Raw genomic sequence first — 11,018 nt, 5'->3', positions numbered from 1 at the left:
CTTCTGTCCCCCTCCCCTACCTGGCTGTGATCCTCTGCTTATCTCATCTTCCAGAGGAGTTGGGCCTCCTTTTTGCAGCCTCCCTCCCTCCCCTGAAATCAGTCTTAGGACCAAGCCGAGAGCAGCGCCATTCCACCAGTTCCTTCCCTCTTCTCTCCCACCCCCCATCCTCTCCCCACCACCAAACGCCTCAAAAAACCCGGCCAGGAAAGTGATCCAGAATCTTGTACAGTCATAGTCCCTGAAAACAAACACGGCGGGAGGGGCAGGCCGACCAGGCCCAGCATTTCCCCTGGACCCGGGAGCAGCCCAGAACTCGGCGCAGGGGAGGGGAGGGAAGGGAGATCGGAGACCGACTGCGGCTCGGCTGCCTCCAGCATAATCAGAGCAAACACCTGTTTCCAGGAAGATACGCGGCCAGGAGAAGGGAGTCCCAGGGAAAGGCAGGGAGGACGAGGTGCAGGGGCAGCTGGGGACGCAGGTAAAGGATGCGTCACACTTTGCGCTGGGCAAGCGGAGCCCGGGAGCAGCAGGCAGCGAGTGAGAAGGGCTCCGGGGGTCTGGGAAGTTCAGAGAGGAGGGGTCGCGCCCGCGAGCGGCGCCTGGAGGGAGCTGGCGCAGGGGGAGGGACGGGCGGGGAGGGAGGAAAGGAGGACTGGAGGCCACGGGGCTCCATCACCTGCGCGCCCCGGCAAATGCAGCCTCGCGGGCGCGCACCGGCCCCCGGCGGCCCGCGGGTGACCTACCTGCCCACCGTCTGGTTGGCCAGCTGGCGCATGCGATTGAACTGCTTCTTCATCGTGGCCCCGCTGCCGCGCTAGCCCGGGAGCTGGGGAAGGACGGAGCAGCCCGGAGCCCGCCCCAGGGTTACATGGCTCCCGCGCGGAGCCTCCCGGGCGACGGCGGCGGCACTGCGGAGCCTCCGGTAGCCGTCTGGCCCGCGCGCAGCTCCCTCCCGAGGGCACCGCCGCCTACTCCTTCTCCCGCCGCGCCGCCTCCTGCCGCATCCCCCTCACGCGCGCCGCGGCGCCCTCATAGCCAGCCGAGGCCGCCCTCGGCGCCGGCCTGGTCCGCGCGCGATGCCTGCCCCCAGCCCCAGTCTGCCGCGGGGACCGGGAATCGCCGCAGGCTGGCTGGCCGGAGAGCCAGGTGGTCCCCGTGCGCCTGTGCGGAGGGCGCCGTGCATGCTGGGACTTGTAGTTTCGCGCCCCGTGCCCACCTTTCCTCTGTCCAAAGTTTGCAAGGACAGCGGGGTGCGGGGGTGGAAGAAGGCAGCGTCGCCTCTAGCTTTTGCGCGTTGGCATTCGAGTAAGGGAAACGTTTTCTTGTTTTAAAAATGGCAAAGTGAGACCAAGAATACAACAGCAAATAAAGAAAATGAGCATCTGTCTCCCATTGTCTTTTAAATGAAGATGAGGCATCGCTGCTTTGAATTCACAGAAGGGACATTTATGCCAGCAGGTACCTGGCTCATAAAACTGTGTAAGGTCACCTAGTTCATGTGGAGGTGCAGGGTTAAGCTTGGGCACAGGGCCTGATGGCAGATTTTGAGCCAGGCATAGCCTGCATCTCAGGAGTCTGATCTTTAATTTTCATGAAACCCGGTAGGTAACTAGAAGGCAATATAGGTAGTGACATTGTGTCTACCGGCCCAACCTGACTGGGACAGCTTTCTTGCATGGCTAAATTTCAGTCTCCTATCTATCCCCTTTTCCTTTCCACCACCAGGACACCAAGGGGCATCCGCTGTGGCAGGCCTGGAGTGTCTAGGCAGCAGCATCCCCTTGGCATCAGTTAGTTCCTTGGAAGGGGTTGTGGCTTTCTTCAGTCTCTATATTTAGGAAAAGATAGGTGATTGTAGTTCGGTTTTACCATTATACATCGAATAATAGCAGTATTAAGGAGTGTTAGGGGCTTTGGATCAAAGACATATGAATTCCTGTATCATAATTCCACATACTTATTATATAATCTTAGGAAAATTGCTTAACCTTTCTAAGCCTCAGTTTCCTCATCTCTAATAAAGAATTATACTGCCTGATAGCAAAGAAAGAGAACCATTTGTTAAATTACCAATAATCAAATTACATAAAAATTTCCATGTAGTACATTGCCACATTCACTTACTACAAATGTGATTATAGTTAGCATAATAGAGAAAAATCCTATTAGTACAACAGAATTACTAATCTGATAAATGAAAGAACTTCTTTGAAATGGGATATTTTGCATATGTTGATTATAGTTGCAAGATGTCCTAAATATGGCTCCAAGTATCTTGCTGGCCAGCTGAACAAAAAATGGTTTGAGGCATGTCTTGGCTGAATGAACATAAAATCTTTAATTAATTGTAAATTTAGCCTCTGCTTATTAGGTCAGGCAGCTCTAGCCAATTAATAAGTGAAGGCATTATTTGCTTTTCACCAACTGTGTTCTACCTATAATGCCAATATGTTTATACAAACTGAAATTATTTCCATTTTGAGGTTTTAAAAAAAGACACAGCATGGTTTTTATATATATAAATAATAGTGAGACATTAAGGTCACTATATGACTTTTAGCTGCACTATTATCTCTAGTAACTTCTAGAACTGCACTAATACTGTAGCCACTAGATACATGTGGCTTTTCAAACCTAAATTAATTAAAATTCAAAATTTAGTTCCCAGTCCAAAACAATAGATGCTGGCGTGGACGCAGAGAGAAAGGAATGCTTATACACTGTTGGTGGGACTGCAAATTAGTACAACCTCTATGGAAAACAGTATGGAGATTTCTCAAAGAACTAAAAGTAGACCTACCAGTCAATCCAGCAATCCCACTACTGGGTATCTACCCAAAGGAAAAGAAGTCATTTTATTAAAAAGACACTTGCACTCAAATGTTTTATTGCCTCAAAATTCACAATTGCAGAGATGTGGAATCAACACAAATGCCCATCAATTCATGAGTGGATTAACAACATGTGGTATATATAAACCATGGAGTAGTATTCAGCCATAAAAAGGATGAATTAATGCCTTGTGCAGCAATTTGAATGGAGCTAGAGACCGTTATCCTAAGTGAAGTATCTCAAGACTGAAAAAACAAACACCACATGTACTCTGTAATAAACTGGAACTAACCGAGGGGCACACATGCACAGAGGGAAGTAAAAGTCATTGGAAATTAAGTGGGGGGGGGGTAGTGGGGAGGAGGAGAGGGGAAAAAACCTAACTAACAGGTGCAGTAAACAGTATTCAGGTGATGGGCACACTTATAGCCCTGACTCAAGTGTAACGAAAGTGATCCATATAACAAAAACATTTGTACCCCCTTAATATTTTGAAATTAAAAAAAAAAACAACCAAAATTTTGTTCCTCAGTCATCCAAGCCACATTTTAAGTGCTTAAGAGCCACATGTGGTCAAGAGCTACTATAAGGGACAGCATAGACAGAGAACCTTCCTGTCCTCTCAGAATGTTCTGTTGGATAGCACTAGTCCTAAAGAACTCTGGTAGACAACTCTAATACTGCGCCGGCCGCTGCCTTCCCTCCCAAGATGTTTCAGTTCCAAAAGGGAAATCCCTACTTCCTCACAAAGAACAGACTACCCTTCCAGAGTGTGGTCCAATAATATTTTATTAACTGATGGTTTCTCCACATATTTCTTGTTCTTCTATGAACTCTCCCCCCACTCAGGAAGCAGCCGGTACATTTTCTGCTTCCTACCCAGGGAAGGGATGATAGCGCGGAAACAAGAGCTTCAGAAACGTGTGAGAGAATAGAGTTTTTAAAGAAAAGAGTTCTGGGTTTCAAGAATATGGGCTTTGGAGCTTTAAAAGTCTATGTCATCAATAGTAGATTATGAAGAATACACTATCCTGCCTAGTCTAGATAAAAAATGTACCCGCTGTGGGGTGTTAAAAATGGTGATGGGGACTAGTAAGCAGGGGAGAGAGAGAGGAAAAGTAGATGATGCATGTGTAGATTCTATTAATATCCCAAAATTTCACCATCAATCCCTATGGGAAAGGGTCCAGGGGTGGCGAAACTGCGGCCTTCTGATTTCAAGATTTTTCTTTTTTAAGCACCAAAGGAGGCAAGAAAAGCTTCATCTTTCTCTGCTGCACCTCTTTTAATAAAATGCTTTGTTCTGTAAAATTTGGATTCAGTCAAAATGCCACATGTAAGAACCTACAAGGCCACAGGTCAAGATTGATCACGTGATTTTCTTTGGGCAATGAATATGCCCAGAACTAACTTATGCCACTTCTGATTGCAGAACAGTTTTACGAGTCATTCTGTGACTCCTGCCCTCTTCTTTTTTCACTCTACCATAATATGGGCAATGAACCAGTTAGGGGCTGCTGTGGAACAGAGCTGTGGCCAGAGTGAAAAAGCTACCTTTGCTATTGTAGGTCAGAGGTTTGGGGATTGTTTGTTACTGCAAAATAACTGAGTCTAAGCTGACTGCTACAGTGGATATCTCTGAGAAAGTGGCTTGCATCTTGCTTTTTCCCATGGTCAACACTTAGGTTAGGGGTAGGCAGGCTGGAGGCAGATACATCAGATAGCTTTGGGGGATGCGAGCACACTGGAGGAACTGTGCACCACTTCTGTAGTGCAGGCTAGGAGTGGCCAAACTCACAGAGGTCCTCTGCCTTCTAAGGCACAGAAGCAGTAGGATGTCTGCATGGAGAGCCTAAAGTCCTGTAGAGGCCCCGGAGTTCCCTGCCCCCAAGCCATTCGCAATGATCTGGCATAGGTCTGTGGATATGCGAATGTACCTAAAAGAGCTGGATGTGAAAGCTGTTGGAATTGAAAAGGAGGAGGAGGAGGAGGAGGAAGAGGAGGAGGCAGCATTGGCCAAGATGGGGAATGAAGAAGGAATTGCCTGAGATTTAATTTTTGCTATCTGAAAGAACAGACTTGAAATAAAAATTAAGTTAATTTGTAAAAGAAGAAGAGCAGGAAGAGAAGGAGGAGGAGGAGGAGGAGGAAGAGGAGGAGGAGAAATGGAGAAAGAAAATTAAATTTCTTATATACCCAACTTTGATCTATGGGAGAATTACACTTTCCTCCTCCTGTTGACCTTCACTTTGGCCTCATAACTTGCTTTGGCCAACAAAATAAGCCTTTTATACTTGCTTCAGCGATGTTGCAGTACTATTTATCTGAAATATGTTTCCTTAGAAATCTGATATTCCATTTAGAAGCCCCCAAATTAGAATGGTTTTGACCCCTTCATTCTGAGTGTGAGCATCAATAGGGTTGCTCTGCCCAACATGGGAGTCACTAGCTACATGTGGTTATTTAAATTTAATTTTAAATTAGGTTATAAAAAACAAAAAATTTGGTTTCTTATTTCAAGTGCCCACTAACCACATCTGGTTAGTGGCTGCCATATTAGTGTAAAATAGAACATTTCCATCAACACAGAAAGTTCTATTGGACAACGCTGGTCCACAGAACAGAATTCAGACTGCAGTCACACATCACTTAACAAGTGGGATACTTTCTGAAAAATGCATCATTAGGCAATTTCATCATTGCTCTAACATCAGAGAGCGCACTTGCACAAACCTAGACGGTGAGGCCTATTACACACTCAGGCCACATCTCGTATAGCATACTGAATACTGGAAGCAATTGCAATGCAATGGTAAGTATTTGTGTTTAAACATATTTAAACATAGAAAAGGTACAGTAAAAATACGGTATTATTAATATAATCTTATGAGGACACTGTCACTTATGTGATTCATTGTTGACCAAAATGTCGTTATATCATGCACGGCTTTGTAGGATCCAGCAGAAGAAAGGACACAAAATAGGAGGCCGTGAGCTTACCATTTAATATAATTATGGCCAGTCATTTTACTTGACTTCTGCAGGCTACTCTTTCCTTACTACTATGTGAGGGTTTATAGTATAAGATCTCTACGCCATAAATTTTGGGGAATCAACAAATTGGCCCATCTACTTGCTCAGTAAATTGCTGTTGGTGTAGATATGCCTGAGCCTTACAGTATTTAATGTGTCAAAACAACATTGAGTGCTACAATACAACTGGAGGATTCCAATCACCTTTATACCTGCAAGTATCAAACTTGCACCCTTAAAGCATATCCATTAATCCAAGGTATCTTTTAAACAGGATGATAGATGTTCCCATCTTCAGGCATGGTAGATTGAATTTTCAACTCCAATTTTTCAGCCCTCCCTTATCTATAGTTTTGCCATGTCCTCATCATGGGCAGAGGGTATTTCCCCACCTAATAACCTCAGGCTTGACTGTGAGACTGCTTTGGCCAATGGCATGTGGGTGGAAGTGACATGTGCCACTTCCAAGCTATGCATTAAGAGGCTTTGTACCTTTTCCTCTTGCCTTCTGGAACATCTGCCACCACCATAAGAACTTTCCCCAGGTAGCTGATTGTCTTTCATCTTGGGCTCCAGATGGACGCTTATGCAGCAGGCCCAATGAAGACCTCAGAATAAATTAAAAGAGTAATTGATAAATTAATTTCAGGTTATTTTTAAAAGATGGAAAAAATTAACAGGTATAAAGAAAGGGAAGGAGAAGAAGTACTAAAACACAACTTTAGGAGTGAAGAATAAGATTTAATCACAGATGCAAAAATATTAAACATCATAAGAGAATACCTTTGCAATTTTATGTTTACTTATGTTAAAGGAAGTTCTTTATTGCTTGAAAACTATAAATTGCTACAGGTGTTTGAAAAATAGGTGGGAAGCATGAATAGACCAGGAGCACTGAAGAAACTAGAAAAGTTGTCAAGGAACAACACTCCCAAAAGTAGTCAGGCCCAGATGGTTTTATGGGGAGCTCTTTCAAAGCTTCAAGGAACGGATAATTCTTCTGCTATTTAAAGTGTTCCAGAGCACAGAAATAAAATGAAAGCATCCCAATTCATTTTATGAAATTGGCTTACCCCTGTTATCAAGCTTGATAAAGATAGCACAAACATGAAAACAACAAATCAATATCACTTACAAGAATAGATATAAAAATTATTAATAAATATTAGTAAATAAAATCTAACAGTATATGTGTTTATATATAAACTTGCATACATTTTAGTGGTATTGAATAAAAATTTGGAAATTTCAGATACATTTAAAAAATGAAAAACATCCATATTCTGACTAACTGAGATAACACTGTGAATTTATAAATGTATTTCAAAAATAGGATCAGACTGTTGTTAGGGCAATATGTTCTTTCTTATCTCCTGTTGTTCTAAATCTCTCTCTGATCAACATGTTAATGGTTAAAGCTTTGTACATATGCTTATTTACTTAAGATCAAAATTAAAGAATTAGAATTTCTGCATTGAAGTGTGTCATGTTTTCAAGCTTCCTATATGTATTGCCAAATTATCCTGTAGATAAAAAATGGAAAGGGTTTGCAGGCCCACCTCCAGTGTGTAAATATGCCATTTTCCCCACACACTGAGTATTATTACTTTTAATAATCTTGCCAGATGAATAGATGAGAAATAGCATTATTGTGCTGTTTTAATTTACACTTTTCTACCACATTAAACATTTTCCCATATTTCATGGCCATTAGTATCTCTTCTTTGGTTTATTAATTCTTCGTGTCCTCAGCCCATTTTTCAGTTGTGGGTTCCATATTTTCTTATTGATTTTAAAAATCTCTTTAGTTATATTAATTATACTAATGCTATTGTATCTAATGGCAAATGTTTTCTCTACTTTGGCCTTTCCCTTTGAGCATCTCTAATGCTGATTTTTATCTTCCAGGAATTTTACATTTTTAATGTGATCAAATCCATCAATCTTTTCCTTTATGTTTTATTGCCTTTGGTTTTAATGCTTAGAAAGTCTCCCTTATCCCCAAAGGATAGAAATATTCAACTATATTTTTTACCTAAAACATTTATGTGTTAACTTCCTTTATTTATAGTAAATTTTACATTAAACTTTTAGGACCAAAATGTTAACCAAATCCAACAATTGACTCATTTGTCCCTTCAATGTAAATTTGAAATAACTCATCAAATATAATAAAATAATTCTGTGTCACTCATGGAAATTAGAGAAAGGTCCCATTTGTGATCAAGCGGCACAGGTGATTTCTGAGTGAAGGGAGTCCTGGCCGGGCAGAATTTACTATGTGTGGTAACCCTTTGGGGGAAATTAAGCTGAGATCTGCACTGTTTCTAACACACCACCTTTCTGGCCATCTCAGCCACCAAATCTGGACTAACCAGGACTCTCTGTGTGAGCCTGAACAAACAGAAAAGAAGACTCAGTAGTTCAATGTCACAGTGACGATGACAAAGCAGATAGGAATAAACCACATGGCCAAGTATTCCTGTGAGTGTTTTAGCATACATTATCTTATCTACTCTTTAGAAAAACTCCAGGATGAGGGGTTTCTTATACCCATCAAATGAACCAAAGCTCAGAGGGTGAACTGCCATCCAAGCATAGGAACTGGGACTCAAACCCAGGTTTTCCTAGTTCACATGTCTGTGCTTTCATTACAGGCTGTTACCTCCACAGAACAGGGAGAGTAATCTGAGAATTCAGAGAAAACAGCTTCCAGTGAAAAAGTTATGCAGGAAGTAAGGGAAGTATTTTTTTTTTTTCACTCTAATTTGTATTCTTGGTGAGAACTGAGAGAACATTGCTTTAATATAACAAGGTCTGGTTGCCATGAGAAAGAGCCACATTAAACCAGAAAGAGTTCTTGGATAAGAAACACATGACTTCCAAACTAATGAAACTCAATAGAGGCAGGAAACAGCAGATTTGGCACTGCCCAAAATGGAATTAGTGCACTAGAAGACGGGCTGCAAGAATGCTCCCAAAATTCAGAGGGAAAAAGTAGGTAATGCAATGAAAGGATGAGGAAAAGGAAAAGAGACATGGAATTTTTTTTCAAAACATTCAAATATGTAATAGAATTTCCAGACCAGATGATGAAGAGGAAATAACCATAAAAATACTAGAAAAACATTTTGCTGAGCTGAAGAAAGGCCCAAGTCAAAATGAAAATAATTCAGCAAGTGCTAGAAAATATTACTGCAGATGGAAAAAAAAAACTATAGATGCATCTTGGTTAAACTTCTGAATTTCAAGGATAGATATAAATATACACGTAAGTACTATACAGAAAAAAGACGTTTGTCTCTGGAAAGAAAACCTGATGTACCTTGTGCTTCGTGTCTGCGGCACTCAATCCCAATAACGTTTGGAGTAACATTTACAAAGCTCCCACAGAAATAGGTTGCAAATCAAGTGTGACTCAAACAATCTACATATGGCCTAATATTCACAAACAAGGACAAAAAAAAGGTCATTTTTCGACATGTAACTGGAAAGGTTTATCAACTACTCATCCTTCCTGAAAAGAAAATATTATTCAAAAAATTATTTTTTCCAAAACAAATAAAAATAAAAAACAAGAGAGAAAAATTTCTTCATGACCTTATGGTAAACAATGATTTCTTAAACATGATACCAAAACTCTAATCTCAAAGGAAAATTGATAACTTAGACTAGTTAACAATTAAGAACATTCGTTCATCAAAGGATGCCATTAAGAAAATGAAAAGGCAATCCTTAGAGTGGGAGAAGTTATTTGCAATATACACAAGTGTGAAAGAACTCAACTTCAGAAATATAAAGAATCCTACAAATTAATAGGAAAAAGGGGGGAAAAAACCCAAAGGGAAATGAACAAGAGACTTGAATAGGCACTTTACCACAGTGTCTATCCAAATGGACAAAGTACATATGAAAAGTTACTCAACCTTGTTAATCATCCAATACGTGCCAATTGATATTATAATGAAATACCACCACATACTCACAGAATGGGTACAGTTGAAAGAGACTGGCTAAACCAGTGTTGGTGAGGATGTAGAGCAAGTGGAACTCTCATACATTTTGGTGGGAAGGAAATCAGTACAAGCACTTTTCTGTTTTTTGAGACAAAAGCTTAATTCATTAATTTTTTTTCTCATAATATTGAAAATCACTTTGGAGAACTGTTTTGTAGCATCTGCTAAGACTAAGCAGTATGCGTACTTCATGACCCAGCAATTTCACATGTTCAACAGAAATGTATATATATTTGCAATAAAAGGCATGTGCTAGAATATTTGCATTGGCAGTATTTGTAATAGTCAAAAATTGAAAACAATTGAAATGTCCATCAATGATAGAGTGGATAAATAAATGATGGTATAGTCACACAATGGAATACAATACAGCAAGGAAAATGAATTATTACTGCTTCATTTAACAATGGATGAAAATATGGATGAATCTCACAAATGAGGCTGAGCAAAAAAAGCCAGATTCAGAAAAGTACACGCTATATGATTCCATTTACACAAAGTTTTAAAACAAGCAGAACAAATCAATGATAATAGAAGTCAGGATAGAGCTTACCTTGGGGGCGTGGGAAAGGGTACAGTAGGGTACAGTGTCTTCAGTTCCGGTCATAGAAATTGTCCTACTTTTTGATTTAAGCAGCGGTTACATTGAATATACTCATTTTGTAAAAATTCATCTAGATCTACGCTGGTGATATATGCACTTTTCTGTACGTATATTACATTTGAAAAATTAGTGTTTATATGTAAATTATCAAATAAACACTTAAGTACTTGGATATTATTATGTAAAGCGGTCTTCTAAGCTATCTCTTAGATCAAAGAGGAAATCAAGAATGTAATTACACAATATATAGAAATGTATTACTATGTGAGCATTGTATAAAAACCCATATTTTTATCTCAAAATTGTACTCAGAAGAAAATTCACATAAAATATTTTCGATATTATCAGGAAAAGATAAATGAATTAAGCTTTTATCTCAAGAAGCTCAAAAAGCAGAAAAATACTAAATTAATATCAAGAAATACAGAGGAACCACCTGTAATCCTAGCACTCTGGGAGGCCGAGGCGGGCGGATTGTTTGAGCTCAGGAGTTTGAGACCAGCCTGAGCAAGAGCGAGACCCCGTCTCTA

Source organism: Propithecus coquereli, unplaced genomic scaffold (genome assembly GCF_000956105.1).
Source record: "Propithecus coquereli isolate 6110/MARCELLA unplaced genomic scaffold, Pcoq_1.0 Scaffold435, whole genome shotgun sequence".
NCBI lineage: Eukaryota > Metazoa > Chordata > Mammalia > Primates > Indriidae > Propithecus > Propithecus coquereli.
Note: the sequence above shows the minus strand (reverse complement) of the source record.